Here is a 24557-nt window from a genome sequence, read left to right as displayed (position 1 = left end):
ATTATTGGCGCTCATCCTTCGCATCGCTAATATTTTTATCGTCTTCTCACCTTACGATGTTTTTTAGCAAAATTTGCGCCTTCAAATGTGTTTTTCAAATTTTTTTTCGTCATTCGCGGGCCCTCATTCCTGTTTTGCCATTATTTTTAATTTCTTTTTTTCACATGTCAAACGTGCTGCATTTCACTTGTGTCATTGTATAGTGGGATTCTTGTCATTTTTTTATGTCCTGGACATCATGTGGGTCCCAGTTCGTTCGCGTGCCTTCATTATTCTCCCTGGTGGGCATTTACTTTGTGTGTGTCTATAGCTGCGGGCTCAGTTTCCTTCAAATAAAAGTTGCAAGTTTCAGCGCTCTGTCCTATTTTCTTCTTCTTCCTGGTCTGTTTCTGCGCTGCTGATACACAAGAATCGCAACCAACTAGCGCGGCAGATGGTGTTATTCAAGTACATTTCCTACTGTAGTTTGAAATTTGATTAAGAAGCAAAAATAATGGTAGTTTTTGCTTTTTATCCTTGTTTGGCGTAGAACCACGCAAATAAATTTAAATTGAGCGGACATATCTGCGGAATCAATAATCCTCTATATAGCCGAATGAATCTTTATATAAGGAAATCAAAACACGTTTTAAAAGCTTAAGGCCAGTACATTATCTTTATCCTCATAATTACGCTCTTTTCCGCAATGTACCGTATTTACCTCTTTAAATATACAGCTACTTGCCACTTTAACAACAAAGATTGGCGATCCGTTTATCCAGACGACATTTAGTCACAAAATCATGGCTTCTTATTAAAATTCATGGCAAAGTAAAAAGAATAAAAATATTTGAAAAAAATTTCGCGGTTCTCTACTTTCGTAGTTTTGTAGCCTTATAATTCTTTCGGTTCTTGCTCTACTTTATTTTTTATTCGGTACGTCTTTGTGCTCAAAACATTGACGTAATTGTTTTTGTTCCATAGCTTCTGTGCTTTAAATATACAGCTCTTTAAATATACAGCTACTTGCCACTTTAACAACAAAGATTGGCGATCCGTTTATCCAGACGACATTTAGTCACAAAATCATGGCTTCTTATTAAAATTCATGGCAAAGTAAAAAGAATAAAAATATTTGAAAAAAATTTCGCGGTTCTCTACTTTCGTAGTTTTGTAGCCTTATAATTCTTTCGGTTCTTGCTCTACTTTATTTTTTATTCGGTACGTCTTTGTGCTCAAAACATTGACGTAATTGTTTTTGTTCCATAGCTTCTGTGCTTTGCCAAATCAATGTCTTATAAGGGTCGTAACGCTTTTTTGAATTGAATTTATATGTAAAGTACATTCAAAGCTTATGATATTGCTGTCTTAAAAGCTGTTGTTTGAATTGCAGAGCACAATTATTTTTGTATACTTGTTGTTTTGTTTTCTAACTGCACTGAACTGTGTTCCATGAATTCAAGTTAACTTTCCGGTTAGGATCACCAGCCTTCTAGTAGATATTTGAGGCGAAACTTCCACCCTTTCCAATATGCTAGTTATCGCTCACCGGCGCGTCTATCCTCTGGGAATACTAACGCTGAAATTCAGTAGATTCATGATATAGGGTCCGTGAAAAGAGGGGAGCATACGTAGTCTGTCCTAGTTCCGCGCACGACTCTAACGTAATGCTCCTGACGAATTTATTCCGGTATCATGGCATAGCCGCCTCCACCATGTATCGGCACCCCTGTTCAATGGCGCAGCATCCATGGAGGCTAGAGATGCGGAGAGCCGGTGGGAAGGCAAATGCTACCTTCGTGTCACCTCCGTATTGGGCGCGTGCGATGTCTGGAAATATTCTGAGCCGAAACACCTTGGTAAGACTTCGGCGTACGCGGGATTGATGCTGATGCATATTTATGCGACAACCGCTTTGCGTTCACAACTTTGCGTTCTGTTCACTTATAGTGCACCGGCTATGATGGGGCCTGGGAAGGAACGAAACCGGATGTTCTCCGCCGAGAAGTCGGAGCTTTGTCGTGTCCTAATGCTCTGCCCAGAAAATACTGCGGCTTTCCATGACGGCTGTAAACACTACTTTGCGCACGTCGATACCGCAGCTCTGAGACTCTTTCTGTCTACAGCTTCCAGCTTTTCCTAACAGCACTTGGCGGGAAACGTTTCAAGGCCCCCTTGGGGAGGATGTGTCTTTGCCAAAAGCCTCCGTAGTTTGCTTCTCACTCGTATAGATTACGTATGCTGCCCCTCAAGTTCTAAATTTCTGGAAAGCAAGGAGTAGTTTTGTTTTCACACATCAACCTTTTTTGACCTTTAGAGAAGCCATAAGGTCACTACTATATGCGTGTAGAGCGAACCATGCAGCCTGTTATTTTTGGCTAAGATGGTTTAGCGGATACAATTACCATAAGTACTATTGCAGTCTATCATTTGTTTCTTCACAAAATGCGAAAAAAGTGGCCCCAGCAGGCGACCTTCAGAAACTTTTATCTAACGTATTCCTTCCACCATTTCAAACCTGCCGGTTCAGTGTGACCCTAGGTACACCATGGGGCTAATAAATTCAGTTAAGTAAGGCTTTCTCGTTTAGTCATGCTCAGTTTTTCCTGAAGATAATAAAATACGCAGTCGATTTCTGCCATGAACGATAATTTAAGAATTTAAGGCTTGAAAGAGTTATGCTCGAAATTGTACAGGGTGTGACAAGAGTTAAGGTCCAAACGGTAAAAAATATTGTCTGAACGAATTTACTAGCCCTCCAAGCACAACCAATATAAACCATGGGCTGCGTTACGTCACCATGAACTGATTGCCAATATATTTTGTTCACTCGCCTCAGGAGAGAAGGGTGAGGAAGGGGGATAGCCAGATGTAACTGGCGATTTTGCACGTCAAAGTACAAAATTTTACTTTTCATCTCGCACGCATGCATCGCACTGCTTCAGCTTCTCGTCTTTTCCTCAACCAATGCTGAACTCGCACATTGTTTAATAGCAGTGCGAACGAGCATGACATCAATATTCACTGTGGCTTAAACCCACCCAGAAAAGAACGGGGCTGTAACTTGTAGGTTTTATAGGGCAGGTCGATGTAGGCACGTGTTCGCGTCAACGGCAGCGGTCGGTTCGGGATGGGCTGGCACGCACAGCGCATGCGTATCATGTACGATACATAACTGTCAATTTCTGATTTTTTCAGTGGGTACGCTGGAAAAGGCACTCGGAGAAAATGCGAACGTAATCGGTGTAAAGACAAAAACTTCACCTGCACTTCCTCACCACACCCACCTGAGGAGGAGAAAGCCCACCCATTCACCAACACCCTTGAACCTCCACCTATACTGTCGACTCACCTTCCCACCCCCACGCCAACCTCCAGAAGCGCCTCCCAACACCAGTCCACCTAGTTTGATCTTCCGCAAGGCATTCACCTGCTAGAGGCCCACTCAGCAGAATAAAGAAAAATATGGTGGAAAAGAATTCATATATAGAGCGAGAAAGCCAGCTGCACCACATCTTAGCAGTAGCCTCAATCTATCCAACCTCCACCCACCCAGTAAGAGCATTCATTGGAGGTAGAGTACCAAAGTAATCATCGAGGGTAAATACAACTTTTGGTATCAGGTTTGATGACTGTTCTCTGAGTTTTTTTGCATGTAACCTAGGTTGCACACATTGTTTTTCGCCACCGGTATCGCCGTCTTGTTCTGCCACTATTCTAAAACTGGCATGTTAACCAGATTTCAATTCAAACTAGAGTGTGCAGCTGAAAAAAGCGCTTCTACTCATAGTGTACGCTTGCACTTGCTGACAGATAATAATTAATGCCTCTGTCCATAAGGCGGTCCTTGTATACAACAGCGCCAAAGAAATTTCGCTTTCAAGTAAGCGGGCCTTCTTCAAAAATATATTTTTTAATGTGTAGAAGCAGTGCGTGCTTGGCCACTGCACTACTAGAGCTAACTTCTGGCTGCCTGTGACGGAGGCGCCGGCAAAAAAAAGACCTGAGCCCTTGAAGTTTTGTCTCTCGCTAAGACCGCAATTGATGAATCCAATAAGAGGCAGAACCAAGCAAGGACACTGAAAAGAGCTACTGACTTGCGAGTACAAGAAGCAGTACTGAGGAGATAATTAGGCTACTTTCTGGTGCGGCGTCCAGCGGCAAGAACGGCCCATTGTCCGAGTTCATCCGGCAGTGTCCCTGGCGTCAGCGATGATGTATGCGACTCATTTAGCCATACGGCCAGAAACTAAGCAGAAATCATCAAGCTGTTGAAGGTTCAAGGGAGCCCGCAAGCGCCTCAGCTCGAAGCTCTATCAGGTAGACTGTCATCGGGCCACCGAAATAATTTGCAAGTAAAGTAAGACAAATCCAGGAAACGTGTCCGCCACTGCTGCTGCTGGTTCTAATTTGTTCTGCATTGAGCTACCCCTTTACACAAGAAAATTTGCATTCATCACTTCCCTTTGGGATAGAGAAGAGCACCGGTGGATCGCGAAAGCAGACTGAATTATAAAATATTCAAATTTATCGGCTGTATCCAGCGATGGAAAACGTATACAATGAAATTAACAAAGTTGATAGATTTTCTCCAAGCACTAGGTTCGTACATATGTCACGATAGTGGCTGAAACTGTTTCCGCAATGCCATATCTGTGGTTTATACTTTCAAAGAAAATTGCTGAAAGCATTGGAAGCGATATACGCCGCATTGGGAGAAAATAAAGTTACATAACCACTTAATTTCAAATGTTTCTTTCTGCAGCAGTTCCGTGTGTTATTTCTCCTCAAAATGCATTGCGAGTCGTTTCAAACTTCTCCATTCTCTTCTGAGTTGAAACTCGAAATATAATACGCTTTGTTCCTTCTTTGCTTTGTCATCGCGGATCCAGCTGATGTTTTCTTCTTCCATCAGTAATGAAGATCATTTTGCGCTGACGGATATTCGAAGCTGACATCATCTTTGTGACTCAATCAGCTATCATGAGGTTATCTTTTCGAGAGAATAAAAGAAAAACACCCGCCCTCTCATCGACGCTCAAGTTACTCCTAGTTATTTAAGGAGACAGGAGTTAAAAATTGTGCCTTTTATTTTCATTTACACAAACAGCCAAAACTACTTTCTGCAAAGGACAACATCAGGCGTACACAAAGCTTGACGTTGATTGTCGTCGTGAATCTCCTGGGGAAATTAAATCAATTAATAAGCTTTTTGCGAACTGCAGGTAGTGTGTTTTAGTACACTGGCCATGCAGCGGGGTCATTCTACGTCAAACGATTCAGACTTTGCGCTCGGCTCTAGGAAATTTCTTCCTGCCAACTAACGGTTCTTTATCGCGTCGAAAGAAATTTCCGTCAATATTTTAGGGGCAAAATATTTCCGGTCATGCGGACATCCCATTGATTTTTCCAGACACGTGAAAAATTAGGTATGATTAAAAAATTCACGAAAAAATTACTTTTTTACTTTGCCCGATATTTTTAGAGGAAAATGTAGAAGAATTGCTCTTCAGTTCAGTCAAGAACAAACAGTCATCAGAAAACTGTCTGCATATTTTAAGGTCTTTGTTTTAGTAAAAAAGGTGCCCTATTTACTTTTTTTTCAGAAAACGCTCGCGAGACAAGAAATACTTCTTCGGCCATCTGGGACAATTACTATTAGAGAAAAATGTTTGAACTCGAAACCAACAGAATAAGTTAAGGAATAATTTAAGTTCCGTTGTGGACAAAATTGCGATTTTACGTGTATTCAGGCTAAAAGTTCATATTGCGGTGATACAAACAAATACACAACATGTGGCTCGTTGAATAGCTAACATGATTGTACTTGAGCTCAAAAGATTTTATTGCAGCAGTTTTTCTTTGAGTCAGAAAAATATCTTAGAATTGGAACGCCATCACTTGTGATTGTTGTCCTTTAATACCACTCAAAACACGCTCTCGCCACTACCACAGGCAAATGCCTTCCGCTTCGTGTTCTGCTTTTCAAGAGAACCCTGAGAGCTGCAGAAACAAGTTTCTTCTTTCCTGAAAATTGAAGAATCGAATTCAATGACAATATACGCTCCCGGTCTTGTCTTGCGGGACTGTCTAACATAACCGAAGGCAGATGACGTGTTCGCGCGCTTGTATTGCACATCTGGTGGTGGTTTTTTGCTTGTATAACTTACAGTTAGCAGTCGACTTTCCTAGGCGCGATTTATCATGATAAGCTGCTTAATAGATAGATAGTTGCTTTCGGCAATAAAAGTAAAAATGTTATTTCACCGTGACTAATTGCGTGTTAGTTTATTCTCTACAGCTGAGCTAAGATGACACAGCAAAGAGAAGTTGTGTTATCACCAAAGCTCTGTGCGCACACTGAAAGGTAGTTGTGAAGCAGTCCCCTGATAGTGGTAGGGAGTTGGCTGGCACAAGCTGCATGCTTTGACTGCTCAGTAAAATTGCTTCGCATGTCTTGAGAGTCATTTGATTAACCAGGTATTTGATATTTCCGTGCGTGTCGGTAGTCGTCTCACTGGTATGATATTTCAGAAATTGGACTGTGTGTGTGCGCGTGTGCGTGCGTGCGTGCGTGCGTGTGTGTGTGTGTGTGTGTGTGCGTGCGTGCGTGTGTGTGTGTGTGTGTGTGTGTGTGTGTGTGTGTGTGTGTGTGTGTGTGTGTGTGTGTGTGTGTGTGTGTGTGTGTGTGTGTGTGTGTGTGTGTGTGTGTGTGTGTGTGTGTGTGTGTGTGTGTGTGTGTGTGTGTGTGTGTGTGTGTGTGTGTGTGTGTGTGTGTGTGTGTGTGTGTGTGTGTGTGTGTGTGTGTGTGTGTGTGTGTGTGTGTGTGTGTGTGTGTGTGTGTGTGTGTGTGTGTGTGTGTGTGTGTGTGTGTGTGTGTGTGTGTGTGTGTGTGTGTGTGTGTGTGTGTGTGTGTGTGTGTGTGTGTGTGTGTGTGTGTGTGTGTGTGTGTGTGTGTGTGTGTGTGTGTGTGTGTGTGTGTGTGTGTGTGTGTGTGTGTGTGTGTGTGTGTGTGTGTGTGTGTGTGTGTGTGTGTGTGTGTGTGTGTGTGTGTGTGTGTGTGTGTGTGTGTGTGTGTGTGTGTGTGTGTGTGTGTGTGTGTGTGTGTGTGTGTGTGTGTGTGTGTGTGTGTGTGTGTGTGTGTGTGTGTGTGTGTGTGTGTGTGTGTGTGTGTGTGTGTGTGTGTGTGTGTGTGTGTGTGTGTGTGTGTGTGTGTGTGTGTGTGTGTGTGTGTGTGTGTGTGTGTGTGTGTGTGTGTGTGTGTGTGTGTGTGTGTGTGTGTGTGTTGGGGAGTTAAACCCCATGAGACCAGGCTTGTCTCACGTCTGGAAAACTGAAAGGGATGCCACATAACCAGAAGATTTTAGACCCTAAAAATACCGTCGGAAGTTATTTCGAGAGTGCAATAAAAGTCATAACTTTTCTGAGAGTTATCGGGGAGGGTTGTGTGAAAAGTTTAATGCCTTTAGCATGGAATGACCCAGAGGTGGTCATATTCACGAAGAATTAGTTAAATTCAGTGTTATACTCGCAGTATGCTTGGATTTCGGAAATTCACCTTTGATTCACTTCCTCCACTTTATTACGCATGCACGACAGGGAAAAGCTGTGCAGAAGTCCTCCATTGTGTGAAGCAGCTACTGCATACTCCCTTTCTTCGCTTTCCCAGGAAGTGAAAAGAGGGCAGCTATCAGATTCAAATGCTTCGCTAAGCCGTTGGTGGCCTAAACACCATTAAGAGTAGAGCCCCTGGATTACACTGAGATGAGTTTTGCACCGATAGCCTCAGCAATGCACCCGTAACTACGTGCTTCACTTGCTAATTTCGGAGAAAAATATCTCAGAGCACGCACGTGCAGCGAGATTTGTAGAAAATAGACTAATCTTAGAATTTGAACGCCTTCATCCTTCTGGTGTAAATATCGCACCTACAGGCAGTTACCCGCAAGTCTAGATATTATTTTATCGTTTATAAGACAAATAACGACAATAATCTTCAATCTACGTGTATGTCTGGTCCCATGATCTACACTACAAGACCGCTTTTAAAGGTCAATGCTTGTTTCTTAAATATTCTGAAAAGATTTCTCCAATCAGCTTGTGTTTCAGAAAAAAAATTGGTCAAATCGGGGCAGTGCTACAAATTTTCACCTTTCAGTTTTACGTCCCAAAACAAGTGTGCTTCTGATAAGAAATCGAGGGCTCAAAACTTCTACACAGCAGTAGAATAGCACAGAATCATGATATTCAGACTGCGGTGAGTACGACTCGTTTCAAAACGGCATTTATATAAAGATATCTCTTATTTCCGGCATTGAGAGCTATTGTCCTCTCTCTTTCCGTCCACTTCATTGTGAAAATGGGAGGACACTGTAGTCTTTTGCAATGCAGAAATGCGAAAACGTTTGCGTTTGAACGTCAGCAAATCTTTTTTGCAAGCCATCCTTGTCACGTGACGCTTATCACTTGACCCTTGGATGATGTCAGACACCTTTTTGCTAGTCTCTGTTGTCACATGACACTTATCACGTTACCCTTGAATGACGTCAGCAACTTTCGTTTGCACGTCATCGTTGTCTAACATCAGTACACATCCTCAAACACTTTACCATCGTACACACCACACCGCGTTCACTTCGTGCCCCTCTAACACGCTTTACTCCACAACCCTTAGCTGCGCACCCTGAACGAATTTCATGAATTGCAAAGAACTGCCCCGTGATCGTATCTTGATCCTATCGATAACATTAAAGCGCAGTTGGAAGAGTTTAGCGCAGAAAAATATCAGGATGCATGATTAGGTCGCAAACACGAAGGTTCGTTAAACAACAACCATCTCGCCGCGCGCTTAATGATGAAAGGCAGGCTGCTCTTTCTAAGGATGTTTCAGAAATTCATTGCGGACGTCATACCTACACTGACACGCCTGGTATTCTTTGTGCTTCTTTTAACTATTATAAGTGGCACTTTTGTGGTAGTAGTAAGCCGATCAGTGGGTCCGATTTCAGTCACTTAAAAGAAGCATTTCTTCGTCTTGAAGATGAGCAGCGTTGAGTGTTTGAGGGATCTATTAGTTCGGATGAAGTCAAATCGGTCATTTCCACTCGACAGCAGGGTCAGAAGTCTCTTGGCCTGGATGGTCTAAGTAGTGAGTTCTATAAAAAGAGAGAGAGAGATATGAACGGAAAGGCAGGGAGGTTAACTAGGGAACGCCCAGTACGCTGTCGTACACGTGGGAAGGGGAACTGAGGGAGAGATAGGAAGGGGAGAAACAAAAGAGAGATCACTTATCCACGTGTCCGTAGGCCATTACTATCAGGGTACACAGGGCACTCACTGAAAGTTTATAACGATGAACTCAGTCCTGAGTCCTTCAAGAACTTTAAATGTACATTTGCAGCTATCCTCTACGATGAAGGTTTAGTCCAGGGACCTAGTATCTTGTCTTCTGTAAGCGAACGAGGATCTAAGCGGCGGAGCGTTGCAGCCAGGAGGACACGCTCACGCTCATACCGATGGCAGCCACAAAGTAGGTGTAAGTTTTATAAAGCGTTTATGCCTAGCTTAGTAGCTGCCTTGTTCAAAGTTTTCATTGCAGCTTATCATATGGGGCTTTTGCCTCCCCCGTTCTACACTGGTCACACCACACTAATCCCAAAAAGCACTCACGCAGATCGGCTGAAAACTGTTGAAGGTTGTCGTCCGATCTCCTCATGTAACGTGGATTATAAGATATATCCGAAGGTTCTTTCTTCTCGTCTGCAGCTTGTGGCGTTAAATTTATTAAGACTGCACCAAGTGTATGGAATCAAAAGCCGTAGTTTGCAAAGCCATATCCATATCACAGGTTCCGTGTTAGAGACAGTGCCAGATGAGGTGAGTCAAGTGGAACTTGTTCAGATTGATCTGGCAAATGCTTCTGATTAGGTGCATCATGATTTTTTGTTTGCTGTATTACAGACAGGAAAAATTGCTGATGTCTTGCTTGAAGGCCTAGAACTGTATTATAAACCGGCCACTGCAAGACTGATTGTTAATCACAAGTTGACCAAACCTATTCAACTTAAAACATCTCTTCGACAGGGCCGCCTGCTATTGCCTTTGTTATTCGCTTTATATCTTGAACCCCTACGTCGTAGTATCGTCAAGAACACAGCAACTCGTGCCTTCTCAACATCGCAATGTGAAATTGAGATTTTTACTTATGCTGAGAACGTCGTCCTTTTCTGTTCTTATAAAAAGAGCGTGCTCGAAGATTTGCATGTAATTGAGCATTTTTGTGATAGCTCGGGTGCGTCTATTAACCTTGGTAAATCAAAAGAGTTCTGGGTAGGTCACTCCAGTAAATAACCAAGCTTTTTTGGCGGCGTCAGGTGGGATTCTGGAGACCTACAGTATTTGGGGGTTTCCTTGCATCAGTATCCTAAGAGTGGGCCTCACTGGGATTCTCAGATCTTGTTAGGCGACAAATCCAGGCTTGGATGGGCAGAGAGCTGTTTCAGTTTGCAAGAGCACAATTTTGCAATACCTTCTTGGTTTCGAAGATTATCTATGTCATGCAGGTTTTGGCGCTCTCAATGGGAGCCTATACGTCGAGACAATTTCTTTCTGCCTCTGGAGGCTCGTGAAGCTCTTCAGTACTCTGTTCATCAGCTTATTTCTATGTTTTTTTTTATTTTTAAAACAGCGAACTATCATTTCCTCCTTGCTGTGTTTAAGAGAAGATAAAGTGCTCTTTTCCCTATTGTGTTTGCGCCCACTGGTCATAGGATTGAGTGGCCTTTGTGGGGTTTTCGTAAAGAAGTAGCCGACACATTCCATTTCCTCACAGTGCGGTTTTCGTTAGAATTCATATAGAGTTTACCTAAAAGACATATTACAAGAGTTCTGATTGAGACGTTGTTTCCTGTATCGATGCATTGGCAGCCTTACCTCTAAAGCGAGTGCAACGGTTGTGTGTTCAATCGGCTGCAAAGACATTTTTTAAAACTAACTTCACACGTGAACCTTACCTCTGAAAACGTTGGGTCATGAAAAGGCACTTTTGTGTGCCGTGGTAGGTGAGCTGTCGCTTCTGTCAGCAGCATGAACTGCTCACCATTGCCTTTTGTTTTTTTGTGATGCCTTGTTTCTTTTTGACATTCTTCAACGGACTCTGAAAAAGGACATTGAGATTGCGTCTTACTATAAGTTTTTTTTGCGTAGAATAGAAGGTTTTAAGGTTTCATGTGATCTTTTAGTGCTGATGGGACTGTTTAGCGTGTGGAAGAGCCGCATGACAGATCGCCATGCGGAGCCGCCACGTTCATCAAAGTCAGTCTGTTCAGGGAGCCCTGTGCTATGCGGTATATGCGGCGCACGATGTACCTCCTGCCTGGTTGCCTTTGCTCGATGTATGTGTGTGTCTGTCGGAATTTCGATATCCATCCAAAGTGAGAGCAGGATGCCGGGTTGATTGTGTGTGATGGGTTGTAGGATGTGACTTAAGTCGGGTTTGAAGCCTGTCTGGGTGAGTGTACTTCCATGCAATAAAGGGAAAAGGAAACCCTTCATTGCGTATGGGTTGCGTGCCCGCCTGGCACAACGTGCTTGGGGTCGTAGCGTAATGCCGGCGATTTTCTTTTTTCGAATGAGGTCGCGTGAGAGAACATGCTCTCATGACACGTTCTGCCGGCACGCTCTGCTGACAGGTCCTTGACACGACACTGATGATAAGAAATGCTGTCGCATTAAAACATATGTCCAACAATGGCCTTCATGTACTGCTCATCATTTCTTTTTAAAGAGTCCCGAAAGATTAGTTTTAAGCCCTCGGTGTATTTAGGAACAGTGACTAAGCGGTGCGCACACCCGCTGTCGTGAATTGACGGCAAGAATGCAATCGACAAGTTCTTAACCAAACGATGGGCTCCTAGCATGCGCTTCAAGCAGTCGTCGAAGAAGGAGCTAATGAAAGTCATTTCTCCAGCATTAAATTTCTTAATAGAGCTATTTTATGCCTAAAATAACAAAAGCGAGTGAAAAAATTTATTTAGAGACTAGTTATCAGTCGTACGACCACGCTTCTGTTTTTGCTTCAGCAACAGCGACACAGAGAATCGAGCTGTTACATTTCAAAGCACCGCCTGCTTACACACCAATTGATACTAAACCTTGCTCCGAAAGTGTCTAAGTAAACGAAGAGGCAGTGAAGATTATTTCACGAATTAGCAATACATGTCGATAAATAGCTATTTTTGATGCAATAGCTCAGACGTGTGTAAAATAATCTAAAAGACGCGTGCAAAATAAAATAAATAATTCCGTCTTAGCCTCAATTGTTTACTACGTCAAAGTTATCTGGAGCGATGCTGGTCCAGGGATGATCCGAGAATCGATGATAGCTATGAATAAAATAGCATACAAAGAAAGGAGCCACAGTACGAGTAAAACACCATTCCAGAATGGGACGCATGAAAATTAAGCTTACTTCACAAAACATCAGTAATGGTGACTTCTTCTTGGCGGTCTGACGAATTTTCTGGGTTCTCCCTAAGCGTTTCCCTCCAGCTGTCAAGGCTAGGTAAAGGTAACATTAAAATAAAAGTGACACACGTAGCAATCTATTAGTTACATTTATTAAGTTGTTCTGCGCTGTTCTGAGCTTTTAATTCTCAGTTTTTATGGCTGTTAATACTTGACCAGAAAATGCCATGGCGTCCGTGATATTTTATTATTTTTTGCCTAGTTTTGCTTTGAAACTTTTGAAGGTTATGTTATGACCGTAGCGAGTTTTAAAACGCTGTAGCTCTAATTGTGTTTTGCTTTTCATGTACACGGATAAAGCGCTTCGGCATGATGGGCCTTAGAAAGAAGAATATAAACTTCACGTATGTAACTCAAGTCTCACCAGGCTAGTAATCTTTTTAGAAATGAAAATGGACCTAACCTATGTTTTATTTGTTTCATCTAATAGGATGTTTGCTCTTGACGGCTCAGGTGCAGTGCTTAGCCTTGGCTTACCGACGGGCATAGCACTGCCGGCGCTGTAGTGGATCAGAATACAGCTAAGACGTGCTAAATAGCGGGCTGGTTAACTGATATGGAATACTTATAAACTATTACTGGTGGGCTCCTTATTTATCAACAGCCTTGTAAAACACTGTTATTAATGACTGCATCAGTTTTTTTATTTCTTATTTTTAGTTTTTTAATTTTGGGCCGTACGCCGCCGAAATCGCGCGACCATAAAGAGTGCTAGCCAAGCCTACGAGCGTGCGTCACACATACATCAGCGCTTGTCACGTGGTCTCTGCTCTATCCGCGCTCCCTGTCGTGCGCTGCGAAAGGAGCACATATCACGTGCAGCGCTGTGTGATGCGCGTTGGTAGGCGTGTCTAGTGCTCTTTCACGTCGCGTGGTTTCGGCCGTATGCAGGCCCAAAATTGCTTACGCTGTAGCAGCGACGAGAATGGCATTTTCGTAGATATGTCATTTGAATGATATGGATATTACTTACGATGGGCTACAACCCATCGATTAATGAGGAAAGTAAATTATAGTCAAAAATTAAACTATTCAATATTAGTTAGCAGCGATTTTCAGTCACTCCTCACAAATGTTTATACGCAGCGTGTTTCAAAAAAGGCAGGCTACTGTAGAAACTGCTCCCGCAACAAGACAACGCTTAAAAGGTGAAGGATAACTCTTCAGAAATGGCGTTCAATTGTGGCTGCTGCTGCAGTGATTATTTCTCAACTTTCTAATAAAACTTTATCTTAGACTTCTAACAATATAGGAAGAAATCACCGGTCAGTGTTTTATGCCCTGGCGCTAACAAGCTCTGCTGCCTCTTCAGATTGCAAACGTGGAAACCAGAATAATACTGCCATTAAAATCCAAGCGAGAAAAAAACTTGTTTCTCGCAGATATGTTATTTAAGACTATTTTGTCAATTATGAGATTTCGTACGTTGGCCCAAGTGGCAGATTTCTAGTTGAGCGCTTGTGCGAGCATGGTTGTTCCGTTAATGCTATGCACGATAGCCCCTGAAAAACCGATTGCAACAATTGCAGCTCCATTCTTCAAATGAAAAGGCCAGATCATCAAGCATTAGAACCCAGCAAATTCAAAAGGTTTGTGAGGCACTAAAAAGAGGAAGAAATGTGCACAAAATTCCCGTCGAGTCAACAAATGGGTTCCCTGTCTATACGAGCGAGAAGAGAGTGTGGATGTTATTCAGATCTGATCTGTAGCATAGTGTGTAATTCAAACAATATAAACAAAAAAATGAAATGCTTTTGCTTTGATCATTTATATAGAATTTGGTTTCATTTTCATGAACAGCTCCGCCCTCTGAGTTTTAGGACTCGGCATCGAAAGAAGTCGTCTGGAAGCGCAAGCAATATTGGTGCATTTTTTTTTTGTAGAAATCGAAGCAGTGCACCTCATAACTCGCCATCGGGGGGGGGGGGGGGGGGGGTTATACGCGCCCTGCAGGTATGCGGCACCAAGAGACTTCAAGCAGGGTTGGAATTCGTGCCCTTCTTTTTCTTACGGCCCATCCCCATAAAAACTGTGAAATGCTCAAGAAGCATTTGTCGGCATATACTTGATCCCTTGAACTCTTTCAAAGAACATCGCCTTAACACGGCCGAACCTGCGAAAGTTGTGTAGTTTGTTATCAGGACTGGCGCCCATGCACGAGCACCAGCTGAACATCATGATAATGCGCTGTTACGCTTATTCCAGCGAGCCTCTTGAATACTCTTGTGAATACGTGATGCACATATCACTCCCTGAGCGCAGGGTGGGAGTAGTTTTGGGACGAGGGAGCGGGAAAAAAAAGCTTGACTTGGGTACACAAAGCACGCAGTCGCAGAGGCTCGCTCAGCAAATGCACGAAAGGGCGTGCTTCCACCGCGAACGCCTTCGATCACAATCTCAGATAAACACCATCGCCCGTAATGGCGCATTTAAAGCCAGCCTAGAAAGTACGCTGGTCGTAACGGAAGTTGCGCGTTTGCCACAAAAGTGAAAGCATCCCAACAGGGGTGAGCATGCGTTTCACTTTATCAATTTAGTCCTAAAGCAGACTCCAGTTCAGGGGTCACGAAGCAGCACACGATTGGAGTAAGCTTGCATTAAAGAGTCAGGAAAAAAGAAAAAATCGCTTGTACAGAACAGAGACCCACCAAGTACGCCCTCATAAGCGCTATTAGCTGCGCACGAAGAGACTGGTTAACGAGACATGCTCCCGCAATTGAAAAATTAGCAGCTCCAGGTTAGTACCATTGAAGAATATCAGATTTCTATTAGAACAAAAAACATTTGTAATGCGGAAAGAGTTTAGACTGGTATGTAAACAAAAGCACTTCACGAGACAACGCACCTTGGGAATAAAGCAACAAATAAGTTAAAACACGAAAAGATATTGCCTGCCTCCCGTGATTGTTTTTTTTTTTTGGACAGACCATATGTCTCCCGCGGCCCTGCGGACGGGTCGGAGCCAGCACGCTGGCCTGTATGGAGCCCACACGGGCGTGCGACCACCCGCCTCTCTGCTCGTTTAATTCAATTACGCGGTGCGCGCAGGGTCCCTTCGGGCTTCACGCAAGGCTGACATGGATAAAATGACATCGGAAGCAGGAAGAGCAAACAATGCTTCTCACTATGTTTAGGAGTTTATTGCTTACTGTAGGATGCTTATGATTTCTTTTCTTATCCGGAATTTATTTCTTTTTTTTTTCGGTTTTCGACGCTCACGTGGTAGGGGGATACACGTAATAGGAATCGTCGGCCTGGTTTTCTGCTGGGCCATTTTCAACACTGGTTTCCAAACTTGTTTCGTTCCTTTTTTTTTTTGAAAGCCGTAATATGACTACTCAGGATGAAGTGTCGAAACATATTTGTTTACAATAGGTGGTTAACTACATTGTTCTTGGTGCGAAGCGTTGAGGCATTTCTTTTTATTCTGCATCTCTTTCCTTCTTACAACGACTGCAATTGTAGGCGATGCATTGCGGACCCTGTTTCTTAATGATTTTTTTTTATTGATTCTTTTTGTCTTGTGGAACTGCTCAGCAGTATACCTGATACGCACATAGGAAATATCCATTACATGCTACGTACCTGTTCCTACGTCGCAGGCTATAGCACTTAGAGTGGAACAAAAAGAATCATTGTTACAAGATATGGCCTGAGAACATAAGTTTTAAACTCCTTCTATGATGGTGGTCACACTTTCGAGCTACATCTTGACCACATTCCGGTACAGTCTAATGTGGAGATTCATTCTTTTAGCAGTTTCATATGGGGCGTGTATTTCGTTTTTTCAGTCGGAACATAAATCAACTGTGAGAAGTAGCTTTTGTCGGCGCTAGCCTAGAGCTTCCATGTTTATGTGAAAATAATGGCCATGAAAAGCGTTCCGACCACCAATTTTTCGGATTGCGCATGAAAAGCCAATTAAGCAGGGTGTACTTCGCCGCCGACTTTGATGCAAGAACTAAAAAGCAGCCTTTCAGAACCATTTCTTATTCTTGCTGAAATTTATGCTTTGAACATTCGGGTCGTATGTGGGAGGTGTGTTGTTCGGATGCCACCGGGCGTTCAATTGTGTCCAAATTTGGCACTTAGCCTCTCCGGGGTGAAATGCTTGCGAAATAAGCCTTTCACCCAGCCTCATGCAAGCCAAAAGTATTATCGACGGAACACTTTGCTATGCCACCATTGAAATTTTAAAATCAAACCAGCATCACATCTGTCACGTCTTCTAGAATAGTAATGCACAAGAATCCGGGCCGTATTCACAACGCTTTTCTTACATGCGTTGCCCGATTGGCCAGCAGACGGGGGCTGGAAAATCTTGTTAGACAGCGAAAATACGATCCATTCGAGACACATGGCTAAAGGACGCCCGTCACTTCCGAAGCTCCACTTGCGTAGAACTCAGAAGAGTTTTCAGCCGCCTTTTACGAGGCACATCAGCGGAAATATGCCAATAAGCACTCAAGCACGGTTCTTTGCGACCGACCAAATAATCCCCACGAAATGAATTATTAGCAGCATGATACCCATCAATTATTCGCAGCAGCGTATGTGTGAAAAGCGGGCAGGCCGTTTGACGTTTCGTGGCCGTCATGGGGCGTATGCATTCTTGCACGCCATTGGGAGGACCATCCTAAGAGATTTGTATAGCCGTCTCCTTCTATCTACATATGTCTCACTCTGGTTTTCTCACATGCAAGTGACAAATTGAGCTCAAAAACGCCTCAGCAAGCCAAATAAGCTCAAGCAGCTCATGAAAATTGTTACAGTAAATGCTGGTACCATACACCAGCTGAATTAAACACCATAGACCAGAAATGAAGACAAGACGATGCAAACTGATAGATATGACGATGCAAGCTGAAGCAACAGGGCAGCATGTTCATCTTACCCGCCTCGTTCGCTCTGGACATTCGCAAGGGAGCCCATCAGCCCTCGAGCGTGGCAGATCTGGTGGCACTTTCCTCACGTTGAGGCCGCACTGACATAAAGGCCGCGAGACTACCTGCCACGGGAAAATCTCAGAGGGTGGCTAGCAGCGAAACAGGGCGTTGGAGTAGTCGGCGTAGTTGCCGTAACACGCCATCTGACAGGTCACAGGTCACCCTGCCACCTGGGAGGTGACAGGGGGAGGTAAAAGCAGAGCGGAAGGCCACCTGACACGATGAAAGGGGAGGAATGGACAGCTGGAAGGTGTCTGCCACTGGAAGATCCGGAAGGGTAGCTAGAAGCGTAACACTTCAGCTGCCAGCGGTGGCAGGTGGCCGTTAAGGGCTGCGCTTCAACTTCGCATTTCCGGCTATAGTAATTGTCTGTGAATTTTTTAAAAGCCATTTGCTCGAGCTATATCGAAGATGGAGAGCTTAGGAGTAAATACAGGGCTGTCACGTGAGGGCTCTCGCAATATATAAAACGTTTTACGGTGCTGACAAGGTACAAGTTTTGCAGCCATCGCATTTCGGAATGGAAGGAGGGAACACGAGCGCAGAAGTGCACGGGAAACTTTTTCTTGTTACAACATTGCTGTATGCGGCAAATGAGGATCTGTGGATACAGGAAAATGGTTCCCTTCCCTGGCGACACATCATCCATCTGCCCAGTGTAAAGTTTATTCGCTGCGGTCCAAGCTTCCCCCGCACAAAGAGGACCTGTCAGTGACTTGACTCGTATTGATCGGCTTTAGCTGAGCCGCTAGTGCTGATGCAGCGCATTGCCGGCGGCGGAATCGGCACTTCCATAGAAATATGGTTGAATTTTATGCACTTCCTCTATGCCATGTGCCGTTAATATTTGCAGGTATAGAACGCAAATTGCCGTGAAGCTGTTCCTTACCTACTCATGGCAGACTTGAGAAAGGTTGCTCTAAGATGCCATTCGGTTTTAAATTTTCCACTTTCTCAGCGCATGCCAGTGCACGATTCAAAGCATGGCAAGTGGACAGTGAAGGCACTCTGTCACGCATCAACGCACCCCCTTTCTCGCCGCTGCACTCGGCCCAACATGATCCGTCGCGCGCAACGAAATGGGCTCACGGTAAACCACATAGGAAGCTTTCTACTTTACTCTTATATGCAGCATTTCTTCTTGAAAAGAGGTTCCGAATGCCCTTGCTGGCGTAAATTTAAGTTTGAGCTCTCGATAGCTTTGAACCGAAAGATGCTTACACTGTGCACGTAAAGAGGAAAGAACTCCACCGAGCTTCGTTATTAACACGGCACCATGGTTTTGCTCCACGTGTGGCTTAAGGAACAGCGCACAGTCAAAGCTGAGAATTGTTTCCCGATCGCTGAAACATGCACAAGCACACAAAACGCGTGCTTCTACCCAGGCCCAGGATTAAGCTGTTCATCGCGCTCGATGGCAGCAGGTGTTCTCAATGACCCACTTTAGGTCTATGTACCTGACTCTGGCGGCATGGTCGTATCTTCTTCTATATACGCGTCGGAAATATCGCTCATTTGTGAACGTCCCCAAAATTCTGTAAACAAAACAGAAAGAAACGATGAGGCGAGCTACGCGAAACCAGAAGTTCGCTTCTAAACCCGTGCCATAGCATTCAAGGTAGTTGCACTTTTTAGCGCGTGCTGTATTTTTAAGTGCATGAATAGAAATTGAGCTTCATGGGTGGCGGGCGGGGCTGGATAGCCATTGAACACGAACGTCAAGGATCACGGAAAGGTATGGTGGCGAGGAAATGTCACAGAACGGTGCACACGAAGAGGATACATTAAATCGACAGTGAGGACAACTCCATTAAATTTTTGTCCGCAGTAAAAATTTACTGTCTGGCTGTTTCTGGCAACGTTGACATAGCCTGACAGCAAATTATGGATTTATCGCCGACATAATTCAATATAAAAATGTTCCCGCTACTCGGTTCTAGCTCCTGACGTCCTTATGAACAGGAAAATTTGCCGCTGTGTTGAAGTGAAAAGCGCTGAAGCGTAGGTACTGAGACCCGCGATATATCCTCAAGCCAACTTCTATTTCTCCTCAGTCTCCCTTTAAATTGGATTGGGAAAATGGCTGCGCAGAATTACACAGATATAACGCAGCATATAGTGTCCATTCCAATTCAGAGCTGCATACTTCAATATCATCTTAAAAATGCAGCAGAAAACCTTTAAAAACAACTTTCTAATCTAAATAAGAAGGTTTCAATAGTATAGCAGCCATTGTTTTCGAAATTTTATTTGCACTAAAAGCCGACACACTGTCAAAACGTTGTGGAATTAATTAGCTATCTCGCGCCGCCATAAGCTGTGTGCGCACAGCGTCTCGTCCTCGCTCGCTGCTAGAATTTATTCATTCAACGAACCGCTTTCGTTTAATGCAGCTTCCAATATTTATGCCATGAGCCAACACTCAACCCGTTAAAAGAAGCTAGAATTCGCCCACTCGTCGACATTTAGCGAAATATGTAAAGTTGGGCAGTGCTGCCGCCCCCCCCCCCCCCCTCGTTGCCATGCTGTTCGTTATTGGGTCAAGATAAGCCCAGCGTAAGCCATTAATATATCCTGCATGAGGGCGTTATATGAACAATCGTAAACGTTGTCATTCATAGCTCCGGAGAGAACGTCTTGGAAATTTAAAGAGGTGCGAGTTGCGCGCACGAATGCTAGGCGAGAGCATGGTAGCCCAGTTTAAGAAGGCGTGTCAATGTGTGCACGTTTTTGATGCTATGTCGGGTTACTTTTATTTTTTACGCTAAAACTGTTGACTGGGTCGACGACTGGCACATTCTTTGCGAGTACATAGGACGCCTGTTACAAAACATTCACTGTGTATCAAGCATGCATTTTAGTGCACTCAAAGGAATTGGCAAATTGTTCTTGCAACAAATTCATTATCCTTGGCATAGAGTATCCACGTCAAATCAATGCGAACGGGCAATATGTAGCGAGAATGTAAGTGAAGACATTTTACGATGGAAACAGAATACTGGCGTACTTATTATTCACTTCTTTCTTATTTACCAATCCCCTATGCCCTTAGAGCGGCTTCGTTTTCTACTTTTCTGGTCGTTTTGCGGTTTTTCGGTTCGCGCTTCAATTGAGGTTTAAAGTACATTAAATCAGAAAGAACACATATTTATTGGAAAAATAGATGACAAGGAAGAAAACGTTAAACACTGCCAGCTAATTATACTGCGGCACCGATATAAAACGCAGGATTGTTTATTGTCTTTGTTTGCTGGTTTAACTAGATTGCAGCAGAAAGCTTTGGAGGTTTAAGCGACATGTGAATACTACAGTGAATGCTACAGAGTGAAGCGATTGATAAACATCTGAAACCGACCCCTGTGAAATGGACAAACCGTGACGGCGCTGTTGTTACGGCATGCTGCTGCGCACCACGAGGTAACGAATCCCTGACGCGGTGGACTTTCGATAGCTCCGTCGATGACATTTCGATGACGCCTTCATCTTCAGTTCAGTGAAATGGCAGTTCAGTATTTTAACTGCAGTTGAACTCAACGGTAATTTGTATGCGTTTAGATATGCACTTAGGGTTCTGTGCTGCCAGCATATCAAAGTGCAACTGAAGAGGAGGTTTCAGAATTCGACCAGTTTGAAGAGGTCGAATGTATGAAACTTGTAGGTAAAGCATGCGAAGTATTTTTGCGCTAAGATTTCAAATGGTGACGAAAATCGCTGAATAAAGCCGTGTCGGCGTTCAGGTCTCTCTGCAGTGCGCTCCGACGGACAGAAGACGCAATGATGACGTCACGTAGGTCAGCGCTGCGTTTCCAGCTAAGAAACGGCTGTTTCAAAGAAGACAAACGGCGCCGAAGCTGAAGCTCAGGAAGCATTGATTGTTTTGTGTTCTTGGAAAGCGCATGGAAGGTCGTTGGCGAAAGCAGCGGACGTTTGAAATTTAGACAACAATGACGTCTTCACGAGTTTCTCCGCACTTTTCCAACGCAGTGAGGAAAAGCCTGAATATCGTCTCAATTTTAATCGCAGGTTACGTCACCATTTTAAATGCTAACGCTAAACTACTTGGCATGGTTTTCCTTAGAGGTACATTGGATCGATTACTTGAAGGACCTCAAATTCTCAAAAAACTTTTTACCTTCCCTTTGACCACCTGCCCTCGCAGCTGGAGTGAACTTAAAATAATACAAAAGCTGCGTTTAAACTGCTCTCGCAGGACATGAGTGCAATGTATATACTGAAGTTTTTTTTTGTTGCGCATTTCTTGCTGCGTCCTGGAAATTTGCGTGACTATGTCAGTTTTTTTAGCCAAGGCCACCCTCTAAGGGCCCGTTAGACCCGCAGTGAGTTGTCGTTTTATTTATACTTTCTCCTTCTGTTCATTATCAAAAGTCCGTTTCTCTAGTGCGTTAGCGTGTTATTAAGCATTCAAAACGTTTCGTTGCAGTGTGGTGCTTTCTTAGCTACGTTATGCTCTGTGACGCACGCAGCAGAGATGTCGACCAGGTAAGTCATTGAGGCGGCCTGCGTCCAAGCTCGATTATGATCGCCGCGATGAGATGTGCCCTCTTCTCGTTCAGCAGGAGACTTTTCTGTCCGCTAAAAGATGCGAGAAGTGTTGCTTGTTGGGCGAGTTGGTGATCCATGAAAATAGAGCAGCGCGTAACAAAACAGGACACAAAGGAGAGGCACAGAACGACACGAGCGCTAACTATCAACTTTTTATTTCTTGCTGTCGCTACGTATAAATACATGAGCCACAACGAGAAACGAAAGACAAAAAAGATTGATAAGCCAGCCTTTCGCTGGTTGCCATCGATCTAGATAGGAAAGCTCTTTCGCTGACAATGCCACTGATGCCACGCTCACACACTTGTTACCTGCACGCGAAATACTACGAGCCTCAATAATCTCTCGAACAATCTTATCATTGTGGCGGGTTATGATTTGGCTCTTCTTAAAAAGTGGCATGCACGAAAAAGATGCGAGTTATGCGCTCTTCATTAAAAAAATCCGCCATCAACAAGAAGAGGCAAGCGGCAGAGAAGCGATTCCGCCTGTTCATGAAGTACGCATTACAAACGAGCGCGAAAGACCCACGACTGTGGACGATTCATCGACCCCCGTCGTGGAACGACACCACACTGCCTACGCTGCCTTACCAGGACTTCCAGGCGAACTTCCGAATGAAGCGGCATACGTTCGCCTATGTTGCAAGCTCGTGGAGGCGGCTACAGAGAGTGGATACAAACATGAGAAATGTCATTCACTCGCAGAAACGCGTTGCATTGGCGCTACGTAGCTAATCTTTACAGAGTGAGCTGTGTTTTCATGGACACCGCCTTTCGCGAATTTTGCGACATTGTTATGGAAGAACTGGAACCTGTTGTAGTGAAGATGCTTAGAAGAGAAGACTTAGAGGATCGTGTCCAGCAGCTCGCAGCCGTGACTTGGTTCATTGCACTAGACGGCTCTCTTATCAAAGTTTCACAGCGGAAAATTAATACGCAAGGTTATTAAACTAACAAAGAATGATATATTATCAGCTTACTTGCAGTTGTTGATCACAGCTACAAATTTGTGTGCACAAGGGTGGAACCTGTAGGCTGAAACCACGATTCCAAGGTTAACAAGTGCACTGGGCCACCCCAGTTAGCTGACAGAAGTTTTTCCTCTTCGCAAATAAAGGGGATTGCAGGAGAAAGCATTGCAGGCATCATGCTGCGTGATCAAGTTTTTCGCCTCCAGCTTCATCTAAAGAGGCAGTACGTTCACGGGCGCACTGTGGATGAAGCTGCCAATGTTCCATTGCTATAAAAAGAAAGACGTGTGGCAGAAAATACTTTCTTGAATGCGATATAGATAATGCAAACCGTACTGTGCGAAAGTGCTGTGCCATTCACAATATTTACCAGGAACTGAGCCATCAGCGCGACAGACACTGGAAAGAAGAAGTTGGAAACCAGCTTTCACAACCTGTCTGCATTAGTACGACACGTTTTCCCGGGGAAAGAGTTCAAAGTTCTGTGGCAAGACATACTCTTACCTTGAATGCGTAAGTTTCACCTCTGCCCGTTTTGAAATATTTTAGACCATATAGATTTCTTGTAATGACGACAGATTGTGCATCTCTTAACAGGAAATACTATATTTTATATGACTGCACCGTAATTTAATTACAGTCATATATGTCTGCAGAAAATCTGCGTACTTTTCTGCACAAAAAGATTTGCTGATATATTAAACTGATTTGTTAGAAATCGTTTTCCGAAATAAACGGAAATAGCTTTTTGGGGCTCACGTTTAATCGCTTTTTCCTTCGTTCTGCAAAGGGTTCGCTGTCTTTGCAATGTCTGGCTCTTTCTTGCACATCGGGACAGTTCTTGTTGATTCTGCCACGTTGAGATGCATGCGCAGGTCATATGCGAAAAATCTACGTTTCATTCTGCAGTGCCCGCATTTCCTGTTCACAGTTTCCGGAGGACTGCCTGATACACTGCTCCGTGATGGCCTCATCGAAGATGGGCTGCCACTACCTCCAAACATCTCGTGTAAGCTTAACGCCGTTGCGCCTTCCATATTTTGTGACGGAGAAGCCACTACTTCTGCTCCGGCTGCCAGATCGGTCAGCACTTCCCGCTGAAATAAAAAATGAACAGTTGCATAAGCAACCGCAATGTACTTCTTTATATAGTATCTTCGGAGGTTCACACTACCATTTACTTACTTCATGGTATGATTTTACATTCATGAACAAAACAAATGGTTCTTGCAGTATTACTGCACCTTCTCTAATACATATTTCATATTCATGACTTTTTTGTACTCGTGCGTTATCTGCTTGTCAATCACAAAACACTTTTCAAACTAAATTTTCTGTTCAGGATACTACCCTGTGGAGTGATGTCAACCAGCAAGGCAGGTTAGTTGAAATCACACCGCATGGCAGGGACTCCCATCACACTAAACCACGCAATACACCGATTTGATTTTACATCACGCAAGATGAATTTTGACGCCAAGGAAATATTCTGTACTCTGTGCTTGAAGCCTATACCTATATCTTCAGTATCTTCACAGTACGGTTGTACCTATTGTGCAAGGAATCCGATA

General features: G+C 43.8%; 1 long non-coding RNA gene across 1 annotated transcript in view; it reads right to left on the bottom strand.

Annotated features, from left to right (window-relative positions):
• Positions 1 to 8900: 8900 nt before the first annotated feature.
• Positions 8901 to 24557, bottom strand: part of LOC144101703 (uncharacterized) — an 87311-nt gene continuing 71654 nt past the window's right edge. Inside the window, exons 2-3 of the long non-coding RNA XR_013308035.1 lie at positions 10992 to 11134; positions 8901 to 9134 (exon numbers count right to left, since the gene is read on the bottom strand). This is a non-coding gene — a long non-coding RNA (uncharacterized LOC144101703). The remainder of the gene's footprint in view (positions 9135 to 10991; positions 11135 to 24557) is intronic.

The sequence above is a fragment of the Amblyomma americanum genome, chromosome 1 (assembly GCF_052857255.1).
Source record: "Amblyomma americanum isolate KBUSLIRL-KWMA chromosome 1, ASM5285725v1, whole genome shotgun sequence".
Taxonomy (NCBI): Eukaryota; Metazoa; Arthropoda; class Arachnida; order Ixodida; family Ixodidae; genus Amblyomma; species Amblyomma americanum.
The sequence above is the reverse complement of the archived record's forward strand: the minus strand, read 5'-3'. Positions and strand labels throughout refer to the sequence as shown.